Here is a 16,703-nt window from a genome sequence, read left to right as displayed (position 1 = left end):
AAGGCTTTTTTGGGTGATTGAAGAGTTTGTTTGACCACCAATATAAAGATATTGGTGCAAAACAAGAATTATTATATATGTGTTACATGTCATTTTATTAATTGAAGTTGGGTCTTGAAGAAGAAAATCATTATATTTTGTCATTTAATCATAAAGGTGAGACCATTACTTGGATATTAGAGCCTAGCAAGATGGATTGGGAGATCGACCACCTTCTTACAATCACTATAGATGTCACTAATGATGTTGCTATTGATTATGTGAGGATGAGTATAAGAGATTAGGAGCTCACAATTTTGGAGGGCGAGTTTATACACTTGCGATGTGCTGCACATATTTTAAACGTCATTATATGTGATGGTTTAAAATATAATATACATGATACAGTAAATAATATTATAAATGCAATAAGATTTGTGAAATCTTCACAAGCAATGTTCTTTTTTTTTCCTCGGCAAGTTAACTACTTCATTAATAAAAGGAAAATACATTGTCTGTTATAAGAAAATATTACAAAGCAGAGGGATCTTTACCACTATGCAAATTCAACAGACTGGGGGGGATGAAAGAGGGGCAGATTTCCAAAAACATAATTGGAGGCCGCCCATTGTGCAATTTCATGCATGCATCAATTTTGTGATCGATGTCTTTTCCTTGCAGTCCAGGCTTCAAATGATTGAAGCAGAAATCTTGAATCTGAGGAGATGCCTTGAATTTCCCAGTCTGTGTTGGAGAGGTTGGATGAAAGAGCACTGATGACTTGTTGCGAATCTCCCTCTATTGAAATTTTCTTTATGTTTCTGTGAAGTGCTTCTTGGATCCCTTCATAAGCTACAATTGCTTCTCCTACATTTGGGTTAGTGCTATTGATGGAACTTGTGAGGACAAAGATGGGGGTAACATTAGTTGCTCTACCTATGGTTGATGTGATGCTCGCTCCCATTAATATTGACTGCCACATCAAACTGTATCAAGAAAGAATCTTCTTTTGGGGTGAAGTTGGGGGGGGGGGGGGGGGGGGGGAGGGGGGTATTGCTCTTTTGTGACCAGGTTGAGGCATGTTCCAAGAGGAGATAGGAAGTTGTTGTGATGAGCCAATTAGGAGTTGGTTTGAAGGCTTGGTGAATGACCTTGTTTCTTAAGGACCAAGTGTTGTCCATGGCTAAGGAAGGAAAGAGTTGGAAATGGTGAGTTTCATCTTCTGGGATCAGGAGAGATGCAGAAGGATTGAGAATGTTGCTGATCCAGATTGTAATGGGAGAATCATTGAATTTGGTTATATCTAGAGGCCATTTTGATTGTCTCCATAAAATTCTGGCAAAAGAGCAAGTGAGGAATAAATGGTGAAGAGTTTCTTCTTGAGAGTTACAAAGGGGACAGAGTGCTTGTTTTGGGCTTATTTTGATGACAGTTTTTAAAAGGGATTTGGTTGGGAGAATTTTATGGACAATTTTCCAAATTAGAAGCTTGAGTCGATCTTGAATTTTGAGTTTTCACAATTTTTTCCATGGAAGGCAAGGGATGGTTGTGGATGGGTTATCGACCAATGCTGCATAGGTTGATCTAACTGAGAAGTTACCAGAATAGTGATGTGTCCACTTCATTTTGTCATTCAAATTGGAGAAGTTGTACTTTTGTAGAGGAATTTTGAGAATCTCATGGACTGAATCAGATGAAAAATGAGTGTGGAGAAGGAGAGTGTTCCATCTCCTAGGTTCTTCAAGGGTTAGTTCAACAACTTTGAGGTTTTGGTCAGTTCCTGGATATTCTGGGTTTGGGAGAGGAATATGATTTGGAATTGAAGGAATCCATGGGTCTAGCCATACTCGAGTAGAGACGCCATTGTTAATTTGAAAGCAAGTGCTTTTGATATATTTAAAATATGTGCAAAGCAGTTGAACAATTAGTGTGGAAAAATGGCTTGTCTAAATATTCATACTAGATGAAACTGAACGTATCTAATATTGAGTGCGGCTAAAAAATACAAAAAAGTTTTTGTATTAATGGGAGTGAGGGATTCACAGCTTTTGACACATGCGTATGAGGATTAGCGAAGGGCTTAGATATTTATTAAATTTCTAGAAGAATTTTATGATGTCACCTTCAAAATCTCTAACTCATTATACATGACATCAAATATATTATTTCAGCAACTTTGTATAATTGAGCACACTTCTAACAAAATGAGTGAGATTGAGTGATGTGAACCCCAATAGACTTGCTTTGAGACCCAACAACAATATTGGAAAAACAACTCCAAGAAAGCCAAACTCAGGTATATGGATGGAGAATCTAGACCCGATGAGAACTCGTTCAAAGAATGTAGATTATATCAAAATCTAGACCCATTGAAGAACTCGTCTCAATAACCTAGATTACAAAGGAAGAATGCCACAAAGGTTTTGATTTACCTTTGATAAGTTCAGAAGTTCAAGAAGAACAAGAGGAGATAACTCAACTCTCAATCACAATTCCATATAGTCTACCTCTCAAATGAAGTTACAATTGGTTTAAATAGACAATCTCCAAAAACCCTAAATAAACAATGCCTCGGGTACTGTAGCGTGAACAGTGTCATACGCCACGCTACAGTAACTTCTGAAACCCTAGTAGGACATAAGATTATATCTTTCCAAATAAACCCTTGGCCAAAATACAAGGCCTTCCCCAAACCCTAGTTCATTAGAAATAAGACGTGTGGGCTGGACATCCCCCAAGCCCAATTATTCTTGATTAATTCATTTGACTAATAAAATAAACCCTTTTAATGAAATCAATAAGTCCATGGCGTTCAATAACAATATGCCCAAGTCGTGTCTTCCATAGCTTGGATCAAGTGGATCAAAACGGTTCTCCTTCTTTCAAGCTCATCATGAGTGTTGGGCTCTTGCTAGCTTGATCCCAATTGAATTGCACCAATTCTTGTATAGCTCCCTTGATCTTCGTGGCTCTTAATCTTGTAATTGATCCTTAAGAGTTGGTCTGCCTTGGGGCCTATCATTGAGGATTTTGTATTGATGAGAATGACGTCTAATATAAAGCTTAAGTTTTATAAATATTGGGAGAGTATGGATAAAATTAACATGATTGTTTATGTAACTTTAGTCTTTGACCATCGATATAAGATTACATCCTTGGCACACTGGTCAGAAAGAGTCAAAATGAATAAATGTGGAGACAAAATTGAAACCAAAGTGAGATTGCTCATGAATCGTTTGATTGACCAATACCACAAGTTTTATGGTTTAGGCAGTGGAAGATCAAATATGGCCCATAGAAGTTCCTCAATTATTATTGGTGACAACCCAAACCGTGAAGATTTTGATATAGCTCTAGAGCAATATTTTGAGGAGCAAAATAGTTCGGTATTTGGATAGGAGGTGGATAGGTATTTGTCGAATGAGATTGAACTAAAAACATCTGAGTTTGAGATTTTGACTTGGTGGAAGAGGAAATCATATAGATATCCCATCCTTGTAGAGATTGCAAGTGATGTATTGGTCATCCCTATTTCCACTATTTCAAGCGAGTCCGCATTCAACACCGGCAAATATGTATTGAACCTCAAAAGCACATTGATGCATATGCAGCATACCTGCCCATCCGAGTTAATTTCAAAATATAGAATATTTAAGATGAGAAAGCTTAGGTTGCTTAATAAAATATTTTGTATTTTGTAATGTAATGTCTAAATACCAAACAATGTAATATATAGTGGATTGCATTGTGTGTTACATGCATTTCACATTATGAATATTGGATTTTGTTTTTTTGTTTTTTTTACATACATTTAGTTAAAAAGGTAATTAGTCGTTTATTTTTAGCGTAAAATTTAGTTTTCTATTTTGATATGTTTTTATTATTTTGATATGTTTTGATATGAATAATGTTAAATGCATTAGTATTATGCATTTCAACATCATTTTTTCTTGGAAAAAAAGTTATAAAAATATACACTACAAGAAATTTTACTTTTATGGACAAAATAATTTGGGGACAAACTAAATTTTGTCTCTAAAAGTTAGTATTGGAGACGAAATTTAAATTTCATCTCAAAACATGGATGACTATATAAACCCGTTGGAATGGTTAAATACCCGTTTGAATGGGATTTTTTGTGACGATTTAGATTGTCTTTAGAAGTCAAAACCATTCGAACTACAAAAATTCGGTTCGAACAAGGAATTAATGACTGTTCAAATGGTGTATAATATGTTTGAATAATAATCTTGGCGAGAAGGTTGCAAGCCCTTCAAGCTACACAAATTTTGTTTGGACAAGTTCGAACACAACATTTATTCTTTCGAATGGATGGTTTGGTGGAAAATTAAATTAAAAATGGCTAGGATATTTTTAAACCTACTCGAATGGAACATATCTCATTCGAATGCATAAACAAACGTTTGAACGGGAATGTTTAATTATAATAATATATTGTTAAAGAAGTCAAAAATATTAAAGTAATAAATATTTTTTCCATTAATTTGTTATCATTTTCAAAATATAAAAAAAGTGTATATAATATATATATTATGATTTACGGAGAATTAAAATATTTACGAATTCATAAATTATTTTTATGTAAATATTTTAGTGATTTCTTTCATGTAAAATAAGATTTTTAGTTAAAGAAATATTACTTTAAAAATAGTATCATTTTTTATATAATCGTGAATGGTAATTATAATGAAAAAAAAAAAACATAATTAAGAATAAAGAGGGTAGCAAACACTAAAAATAAAAACCATACAGTAATTACATCCCAAAACTTTAACCTTCGATACAACATAAAAATTGTAAATTAATAACTAAAACTATCTATTTGTTAAATAAATCAGAATCTTCCTGTAAAATAGTTAGGCGTCCATCTATCTTCTTAAACTTCTTCATGATGGGTTCAATGAACTATTGCTTTATAATTTGGTTGTGCTCTGCTAACAAAGCTCATATCTCATCCAAAGTAACACCAGTAGGCTATCTCTCAACACCGGGGCAGTATTAGAAGCTAGATTGGTTGGTGTGGCACTATCCTGTCCTGCAGGAATTTTCGGCAAGTGACCATTGCTCTTACTGAATGTGATTTTGTTAAGGGGCCCCATCTGTGGTGACCTTCACTCATTCCCTTGCACTGTAACCCCCGATCGGAATAGGATGTTAGATATCAGGAGTGTAAATAGTAGACTACCTCCACTTTAATAGCGAGACTCCAATCGAATGCGAATGAAGAAATATAATGCCAGATCAATTAGCTCCCACCGTGCTGTCGGATCACCTTATCGCCATCATATGAAAGAGTTGAAGGGTCTTGCACTAGCTGACGAACCTAATCATCTATGAGACCATTATCAACTAGATCATCGCTTCCCTCACCATCATCCAAGCCAGCATCCAGCTCATCGGTCTCTACATCTGGCGCTGGCGATGAGGATGCGGCCAATGTATCCACATCAGATGGTGCAGCCATTGCTCTTGGTGTAGCTGCTACAGCCGCTGTAATATATGCTTCAGGCATGCTTAGAATATCAAGGAACTCGGCAACAATGCAGGAATAGAAGATGATACTCACTCCCAGGACCGATAATAGTTTTAAATTTAACTATAGTCTATATAAGTTTTAGACTTTTTATATGAGTATATATGATAAAAAAGAACATATATATTACAATTTACTACGTCAAAAATATTTTTATTCTTAATATTAATGTCTATGTTTAAGACTAAAATTTATATATAATATCAAATGTTATATTAAAAATTATAAGATTAATTTTATAATATATCGGATGTTATATAATATAATATAAAAAAAATTATAAATATATATCAATTAGATTTGGTTTAAACTGGCTTTCAAAATATGAAACCGGTAATGTAGCAATTTATGACCGGTTTTTGGAAATGCAAAGCGCGCACAAGTCATTTTTTTTTTTTTTTAATCTTTGGGTGTTATTAATTTATTATTATCTCAGTTTATTAGTTTTTATATTCTATTTCCTGATTTCCTCTTATTTTATATTTTATTTTTGAATAAAATACTAAAATAGTCAACGTCTAAGTTTTAATTTTCAACTTTATACTCTCCAAAAAAGTCAATCCCTCAATTAATACTAAAAACATATCAAATTAATTTTGGCGATGAACAACAACTCCATGAGGGGAAACTAATGTTGGTGAACAAAGATGGAGAGCAACCGACCGTGGCGAGCAATTGACCTGGCAAGCAAAGATGGAGAGCAACCGACCGTGGTGAGAAAAAGCTCAGAGGCGCTGGTTGTTATCTGATGGACCATGGTGGGCAGCGTGACCAACATCTCCTCGAGCTTAACAAAGGTGTCTCGCCCATACCGCACCAGACCAACGTCTCCGCTGCATGCTTAGCTGGCCTACTATGCCAAGCTAGTTCGTAGCAGGGGTACCTCACACGTCAAATGGCAACGTGACACTACCGGCCGCCATAGCTAGAGATAGACCTAACCGCCAAGAGACCCACACAAGCTAGTGGGGCTGCCACGCATACGAAGCATAAAAGTCAGCAAGAACGAACGCAGGAACTAAAACGGTGCACTTCGACCAGTTATGTAACACCCCGCTTCACATGTTTAAGAAATGGAAAAATATAGTTGCAAGCATAATTGTGTATTAATCTATGCACCAATGTAATATGATTGGTCAAAAAGTAGATTTTATTGAAAACAGTATTAATTTAAATTTTAAGTATGAATGAATCAGTATTGGTACACAGATTAGTACACGACCGTGCTTGTATATAGCAAAACTCTAAGTAATATGTCATTTTTTTTTTAAATATCACCGAGCCAAAGTGCTACTATTAAACTTGACTTAATATATATATAAATATATATATATATATATATATATATATATATTCTAATGAAAACATCAAGTACAAAAATTTCTTATAATAAATAGAGTCATTTTGTATTAAAATATTGAAATCGTAAATGAGAGTGCGCGAAAATATTTATTATAATTTTTCAAAATTTGTGTCATAAAAATCATAACCTAAAATCTGTGTACATGATCTAAGTCATTGTCACGTCTCTCTAAACTAAGTCTCATCCTGCAATTCTACCTTCATAAATTATATTTTGAAGTGGTTTAAAAGTATAAAAACAAACTAAAATGAGTCGATGAATTAATAAGAAACCCATAATAATATAAACATACTTAACATAAGAATTTCATAAAACATTTCATGTTGAGAATTAAAATCACGACTGTTCATAAATACGCTGATGACATGCATAACTTATCTATCTGAATTAATTGACTAGTCTTATTTATATAACTGATTTGACTGGCCAACATACTTAACCCTGTATACGAGATTGTGCACCGGCCGCAATAGGAGCCGCTGATGGTATTCTAGCATACTATGGTCGACCACATATGAGTCTATGGCTTGCACATCCACCCTGAAACTGCATTGGTACCATGTTTCTGAATGACCATTTGATTAAACTGTTCTAATCTTATCTTGCACTTTAGCTTATGAAAGCTTACGTGCCTTATGCATGAGGTGCAAAATATATATATAACTATAATATGCGGAATGAAACATAATGAATAACGTGCTTGCAAATATTATGACATGTGTGGTACATAAACATTAGTTTTGAAAGAACTATCTTTAATAATAATATATAGCTAGCTAACGTATGTAAATCCTAATTTATGATCAAGCTACTTACCTTATAGTGTTGCTTTCTAAAATTTTTGACACAAAATCGATCATAGTGCTAGACTGGGTATCTTGGGTTCAGCCGCTACACTTAGAGGTTTACGATTTTTCCCAAATAATACACAAAATGGAGATATTTATAAAGAGATTTGGGAGAGGGTGTTGATGAGTTTGAGTTAGACTCGGTTAATACATGTAGTGATACTAATCTGCTGAACACTCAGTCATAATAATTTAATAAGAGAGTAGTTTGAATTTAAAACCATGATCTAGTAATTCATTGAATGTAGGATTGACAGTGATTGAGACTGCATATGAGATTTCTATCAATGATTATTTTAAATTGAATTAAATTTCTAATAGCCGATATTTAAATTCTAAAAGAAGTCTAATTCCTTCAATAAATAATAAATAGGATTTAACCTAATTATTGAGCCTAATTAAAACTCCTAATCAACCTACCGGCTCTTCGCAAAAAAAAAAAAAAAAAAAAACTCCTAATCAACCTCAATAATTTATCAAATATGGCTCATTAAATATAATTTAAGTCTATTAAAAATTATCAATATTCTAATATTAGAATTATTGGGCTAGGTCATTAAAAGTTATAACTAGCAGGGAGTCACGATTCACAAAAGCAAGAAAAAAATGTGCAAAAAAAAAAAAAAAAAAAAACAACCACTATTACGCAAAAGTAACTCGGCAACTAACAAACAACCTCAGTCAAGGAATAGTTGAATGCATCAACCAAATCACTCTAGTTTTCCTCTTTTAAACTTGCTATTTTATTTTTACTAATAAAATTGATTTTTGGAAAATTTTTCCTACAAAATTTGTCGAGATTCCGCAAGAAACCTATTGGCGGTACACCCTTGGAATATACTTCGCTGGAGATCACCTGTGTGGCACGAAATATCGACTGCGAAGCCCCTCTCAAGCATCGCTCGAGCATCTTAATTTTTCATCATCAGAATAGACTATTCAGTATCACGGGCATCCCATGTCCTCATTGTGGCCCAAACATGGTTGCCAACTGGCATCACCCATGTGTCACCAGCCTTCACAAAACCCAAATGAGATGGTTCAAGTTTGCAAACCTTAAACTCGTGATTTGGATTATTTAATTTAACATTTTATTTATTTATTTATTATTATTATTATTTTATGATTGGACTCTAGTTCCTACCACAACAAAGCAGTTGAACTCAATTTTAACATCAACCCGGTGAGGCTTGCTCCTGCTACACTCTCATAGCTAGAGTTACTGAGTCAAGGCATCCTCCTACTACACTCTCATCACTAGAGCTACACAGTCGAGGCATCCTCCCACTACACTCACATTGCTAGAGTTATGAGGTCTAGGCATCCTCCCACTACACTCACATCGCCAGAATTACACAGTTGAGACATCCCACCCCTACATCTTCATCGCCAAAGTTACACGATCAAGGCATCCTCCCGCTACACTCTCCTCGTCAAAGTTAGACAGTTGAGGCATCCTCCCGCTACACTCACATCGCTAGAGTTACAGGGTCGAGGCATCCTCCCACTACACTCACATCGCTAAAGTTACGCAGTTGAGGCATCCTCCCGCTACACTTACATTGTCAAAGTTACGCGTTCAAAGCATCCTCCCACAAAACTTTTATCGCCATAGTTATGTTGCCAAGTCATCCTCCTGCTACACTCACATCGCCAAAGTTATGCAATCGAGGCATCCTCCCTCTACACATATCACTAAGAGTAATGCAGCCAAGGCACGCTCATGCTACACTCATCGCCGAGTGACTCAACTTGTACTATCAGTGCAGTCAAGGCATCCTCTGGCCAAGTACAAGCCAAGTGTCTCCACTCTGAGCTCTACAACCGCCTCATGGATTTCCTTTAGAAACAAGCCTCTGAGCTCTACAATTGCCTCGCACAAGTTTCCTTTCGAAATGAGTCGACAGGCTCAACAATCACCTAAGATAGATCTAGAGTGTCAATAGGCTCCTTGATCACTTAAGCATGGGTTACTACAAACAGACAATAAACGGAAACATTAAGCACCAACGAAAAAAATTACAGCATGGGGCAAAATCCACTGATGCCACCAAAAACCAAAAATGATCACTGAGCATAGAAATATGTGCACATTACTAATGATAAACGGCAACATACAATCACTAGTACACTCAATTATCATGGAATAGTTCTTGCAAATAATCTTCAGAGAGCCCCTCCTCGAAGGCCCTTACTACAAATTTCATAAATTCTTCTTGAGGACTACTCATGGAGATCTCCATTGAATTGCATAACGAGTGACAGACTATGGACCAGTTCCCAAAATTCTTTTTTTGAAGTTTTTTATAGGTTACCTCCATGGGTTACTTGAAGATTCTTTAGGACTTCTTGATGAATAAGTCAACCTTAAGAATTGCGCGCATCTGTTAGGCCGGTATAATAGGAAGGGATCACTCCCTCTTTCCTACACCTCTATAAATAGCATGCAGGAGGTGACTAAAACTTAACTTGATTAACTCCATCTTTTACATACACGTACTCTCATGTTATTCTGACTTTGGCACTGGAGTGTTCTCAGGGCAACCAGTGCCGCCCTTTGTTCGTTACAGATCATTTGTGTGATTAGTAGTGTGAAACACGTCCTTAACAGTGGTGCCACCTATGGGATCTTATCAGACTTCAACATGATTTGCACATGCCAACAACCGCATGGTCACAGGAAAATAGAGATAAAGAGATGGGCACAGTAGGGATGGGAGCAAGATTTGTGGAGATGGAAGGTAAACTAAAGGAGGCAGTGGCTCTGGTAAAACGGTTGCAAAAGGAGAATGAAAAGCCAAGGCAACGAAATATGCCAATAGTAGCAATGAGCAGACGGAGGGTGAAAGAGATGCTCATAGCGCAGGAGGAAGCAACACCAAAGAACTAGAAAAGAAAAAAATGCATGATGAGCTTAAAAGCCTCGTTTGTAAGTATGAAGAAATGGCGAAGAGGATAGGAGGGTCTTCCTCTGTGGAGCAATTGCTAAACCAAACGGACCTTCCTTACAGTAATGAAGTAATGGCGGTACCTCTCCCGCCTAGATTCAAGGTTCCCTAGATCGACATGTATGACGGGTCTCGAGATCCCGTAGACCATTTAAAAAACTTCAAAGCACGCATAACTATTAGTAGTTTCGAAGAACTGTCCAAGCAGTTTCTAACACAATTCATGGCAAGCTGGCGTCGTTGCTGTCCTGCAGCCTATCTTCTAACCATCAAACAAAAGGAAGGAGAAAGTTTAAAAATGTATCTGGCCATATTTAACAACGAAAAATTGACTATGGAAGACCGGTATAAGAAGATCACGGTTGCCGCCTTGTTAGGAGGCATTTGGCCACGCAATCCATTCCTGATTGAACTGGCTAGGAAAACTCCCTCTACCCTGAGGGAGTGCATGGATAGAGCAGATGATTACGTCAATACAGAGGACATGTTACAAGCTTTGCTAGAACCAAGAAGACAAGAGATAAGGCATGACTCTAAGGGGTCAAACAAAGATAAGAAGACAAATTTAAACCATGGTAGCGGAGGGGAGTGAAAGACACCTCACCCAGCAAGATCAAGGACCTAGTCTCATCCATAATATTCTAAACGTACAGGAGAAGCCATGGACCGAAGGAAAGATGTGCATTCAACCTCTAGGGCTCAATGCTATTGTAAGTATCATCAGTCCGATACTCATTGGACCGAAGATTGTTTCATAATGAAAAAAAGAGTGGCGGAGCTTGCAAGTAGCAGGGAACTAGGCCAAATGCTAGCAGATCGCTTGCAAACAAAAGAAGAGGAAGGGCATGGGTACGAACCTAGAAGGGGGAGAAGCCCAAAAAGACAGCACCAGGACAGGGAGCAAAGACCGGAAACCCCTCGTCAAACACGGCGACAGGAGTAGGCCCCTTTAGGGGAAAGCCAAACGATAGCAAGCAGATTTGCTCACAGGGGTGCAACAGATAAACAAAAAGAAAATGACACAATTAAAAAAATAAAGTTGTGTTTTTTAAATACAAAATGGGCAATTAAAAGAGGTTGCTTGATAGATTGAGACTCCAATTGAAGTTTCCATGGAACCCAAACACGTACACATGTTCTCTCTATGGCTACCCTGCCTACCCACTTGTACGGAACAGCTTTATAAAATGTTATTGTATTTAAGTGGTGAAGTGATCGAAAAACAATAATAAAAATATCTTTTATTTGTAATTAAATAAATTTCATAGATTTTTAAGTGGAATGGGAATATTTGTTCACCAAAACAAGATGGGGAAGTGATGATAGGTGATGGTGGACTTCTCCCCACAATAATTGTTGCACCTATAAAGGACCTCAGTTGCTTAACCGTGTAGAGCTTTTTTTCTCTCTCTCTTTTTTTTTTTTTTTTTTTTTTTTTTTTTTTTAAATATAAAACGAATGACTAGAGTTTGGTTGTTGAATCAAATTCAACTCATCTCAAATAAATTATTGATGAGACTCATTACTTTTTTAACTTTAAATAAGAAAAGTTAAACTCATCCCAACCCACTTAATATATTTCAACCTAAAAAGTTAAACTCATCTCAACCTAAAATCTTTAAACTCATCTTAATGGGACACACAAAATACTGCTATTTACAACTCAACTCAACTTAACTCATCTCAACATTCAAACGTAAATGTGTCCTATTATGTAAAAATGCATGTACAAATAAGACTGATTAAACTAAAAATCCATCCAAATACAAAAAGAGCCAAGAAAACTAGCAACGAATCTATAGTATGAGATCATTTTACAAAGGTTGAATCGATTGATACCATTGACAGCCTTAAAGCCTAATGCAATTATTGTTCGAGGCTATATGGATGTCATTATAAAAATGACACTTCATCAATGTCACACAACCTTCGGTTTTCTTGCCAAGCCTCTCCCATTAGAGAGAAAAATCTTGAAAAGCATAAATTATCATTACAATCAGGAGTTATGATGGATGGTAAAGGATCTAGTCCTCAAGGGTTAGGAAAATATGATCATAAAAAAAATAAGGGTGATAATTGTTAATTATTTTATCAAGTGTAAATTGTCATTTAGGCTTGTGGAGCATGCAACATTTTAGAGCCTAGTTGCACCATGCCATCCTGAACCACCTTACAAAATAATTGTATAAGTTTATACAATGAATAAAAGTTAAAGTTAAAGGCTTTGTTGAGTGGTTAAAGAGTTTGTTTAACCATTGATATATGGACATCGGTGTAAAACAAGAATTATAAGTGCATTACATGTCATTTTATTAATCAAAGTTGGATCTTAAATAAAAAAATCATTATGTTTTACTATATTCATAATCATAAGGTTGAGACCATTACTTGGATGTTAGAGTCTAGCAAGATGAATTGGGAGGAGCATAAGAGATTAAGAATTCACAATTTTGGAGGGCGAGTTTATATACATGCGATGTGCTGCACATATTTTAAACCTCATTGTATGTTATAGTTTAAAATATATATACTATGCAGTAAATAATATTAGAGATGCAATAAGATTTGTGGAGTCTTTACTAGCAATGCTTAATATGTTTAAACATATGTGCAAAGCAATTGAACATTGAGTGTAGGGAAATGGTGTGTCTAGATGTTTCTAATAAATGGAACTCAACATACCTAATGCTAAGTGTGGCTGAAAACATGAAAAAACATTTGTATTAATGGAAGTAAGGGATTTACTGTGACGCCCCCAAATCCCCACGCACGGACACTGGAAAATCGAGACGTCCAGATGATGACATCACGGGTCACCACCCTAACGACGTGTGCCAAAAGTGTGCAAAAGCAACAAATGTATACGAAGGGACACGCAGCGGATAGCAAAGTCATATAACTAAGTACCAAAATTTTTCTTAATTTAATACAAAACTGTTCAAAACATACATATTAAAATATTACAGGACACAAACATAATTTTAAACTAAATACAAAGCATAAACTTCAGCACCTCGGCGGAGCTGCGTCCTCGGGCTCAGCCTCCTCCTCATCCTCGATCTCTGCACCAAAATCTACGGAACCAAAAATGGTGCCGCAGGTAGGTAAAATCCAAACACCACCAGATAAAAACATATAGAACTCAAACAATATGCATGAAGTGATGCCAATGCGAAAAACCCATAAAATCATATTTTTCCACAGACGCCAAAAACCCATTTGGCCCACAAAAACATATCCTTAAAACCAAGTCTCGCCATTATCCCAGATAATGGCCCAAACCACCATTTTCCCAGAAAATGGATCAAAAGTCTCGAAAACCAACATCACCATTTTCCCAGAAAATGGCCCACATCCGAAAACCATAAAAACAAACCAGTTATGCATGGACCACGATCTCCCCTACGGATCACCCGCACACCCTAGCTCTGTGCCACACCGTAGGTAACGACTACGCATGTGACACCTAAACGAGCGATGCCCAGACTCGCGCCCCGCGCGTACCTGGCCAGGCCATCCTCTAGTCCCCGCCACTCTAGGGACCACGAAGTCGTCATGTGCGATCCGGTCGTCGCCCTGCGACAACCTAGGGGATGTCACTCAGTATTATCCACTCCCGAGTGACCAGATGAGCTCCACCGAGATAATAACCCATCCCGGCTTGGGCTCGTGAGACACACGCACCCAAAAACCATTTACGCCAACAAAACGAGATTTTCTCGATTAAAACAATATGCACATAAATACAATAAGCAACTCACGCCTCATGGCTCAAATAATCAAGCAAACACAAATAAGCAAAACCAAGCACTCCGTCCTCAATCCATCCGACCCCCGAACTCCTCGGACTCAGTCCGGAATCAGCCAACCAACAACAATTAATTATTGAAAGAGCAAAATATATTTAAATCTAAAAGTAGGGTTTGGAAAATACTTACAGCGCTATATGGTATTTTTTGAAAGCTTGCGGCGTTGCAAACGGCGGAGGAAAAGCAACGTAACAGTATAATTTACACTGTGGCCGTGGGTTGTAAAATACCCACTTTTGAACGGGGACAAACCAAGGCTCGGGATTGATAGGAAATGACCTTGAGATATTTATGAAGCTAAGGGAAATGAGTTTTGGCCGTGGGTGGTGGTGGAAATGGCGGTTGAAGGCCAAAAAGGGGCTGAACGGAGTTGAGCTAGTGGGAGCTACTCCGGCAACGGATCGAGGCCGGAAATGGGTGGTTTAGGTCGGCAAGAGGTAGGGGAAGAAGCTGTGAAGAGATGGTGGCCGGAGGTGGTGCGACGGCACCGAAAACGGTGAAAAATCGTATGGCTTGGAGGAGCTCGTGGTGGCTAACAGTGGCTCGGATGGAGGTGAAACTTGGTGGGGATGTTCACCGGTGAGAGGGGAAGAAAACTGGGTGGGTGGTGTAGGCCACGCAGCCGGCGAGCAGCGGTTCTGGGCTGCGAAAGCAACTGGCGACAGGGGCAAAAGCAGAGCAGGTGCTGTGACTTCCGGCGGCTCGCGGTTGCTAACGGCTGGTCCGATGGCTCTGAAAATTGGTGAGGATGATCTCTAGTGGAAGGGGAAGAGAATGGTGGTGGTGGTGCACTAAACGGTGGCCGGACGGCGGAGAACTGGGCGGTCAAAGTGGCGGCAATGGGAAGGAGAAAAGAGAGAAGAGCTGCGCGGAGAGAGAGAAACCGGGAAGGAAAGAGGAAGAAAAAGGAAGAAAAGAAGAAAAAGAAAAAGGAAAAGGGAAAAAGAAAAAGAGAAAAGAAAAGAAATGAGGTCCAATCCTCACTCCGGAAACCAAAAACAGATCCGCCGAAAACAATATTAAAAACCATAAAACGACTAATTAAATAAAACGCAACATCAAATAAATAAAAAACCAATTAAAATACATTAATTTAAAATAAATAAACTAATATATTAATTAAATTAAAAACAACCCTTCAGTGAAAATACACGTAAAAAGGGGGTATCACATCCTCCCCCCTTAAAATAAATTTCGTCCTCGAAATTTATGAGATCAAACATCAGCGCCAAGCAGGATACAATATACAACTCAGATTATACTTGAGAAAATCATACCATCAACCATTTCCACACAAGTATGAATAAAGCTCTCTCCAAATATACTCCTATAAGCAATTCCATCACATTCTCACTAATCTCCCAGAGACGCATCACGTCTAGAACTCTTAAAGCGGCCACGTAAACAGAAATCACCATATCCACAAGAACTTCAAAACCGTACCCAAGTAAATTCCAACAATTAGTATCTTTCCACAATAAACTGTGTTAACCTCAATCAGCTCTTGTGTTATAACCTCCAAACCTTCATTATACACTATATCTTGGTAACCTAATAATCACTTCCAAAATAAACCATCAATCAGCATAATTTGTACAACCAAATGATTAACTTCTTACTAAAACTTCAAGTCATCACTAATTTTCCAAAATCAGTACAAGATTTAAACACCTAATTATCTCCAAAATATCACGCTTCCGCGCGCACTCTGATAACTCGCCAAAATGCAAAAAGACTATATCCTCATAAATTAACACCCTTGAGTACAAGCTAACTCTAACACCTGGAAGCAAGAAAATCCTTTACCACACTTTGATAGAAAATAAAATCTCTCAAAATCATGAATCATCACTCCTATCCCTCAATTATCTCTAGCTACCTTAATCAAATCAAAATTCCTCAATGACACCCATGATCCTCAACAAAAAGACAATATCAATCATAAAAACAAGTAACATTATCTCAAAATACGCCAATCTCATCTAAGATAAAGAACATAAGGCTCGAATCCATCCCGACCAACTAATAAAGCACCTATAACTCCTACCCAACAACTTACACTATCAAGATCATCACCTAAATTCTGAATATCGTCTAAATTTAGAGATGACTAAATACACTACGAACCACGATTGAATTCACCATAACCTTAATGAACCCTTCTTTAAAACTCACTTACCTACTTCCATTCCCATAACCCTA

Source organism: Carya illinoinensis, chromosome 15, assembly GCF_018687715.1.
Source record: "Carya illinoinensis cultivar Pawnee chromosome 15, C.illinoinensisPawnee_v1, whole genome shotgun sequence".
Taxonomy (NCBI): domain Eukaryota; kingdom Viridiplantae; phylum Streptophyta; class Magnoliopsida; order Fagales; family Juglandaceae; genus Carya; species Carya illinoinensis.
Note: the sequence above shows the minus strand (reverse complement) of the source record.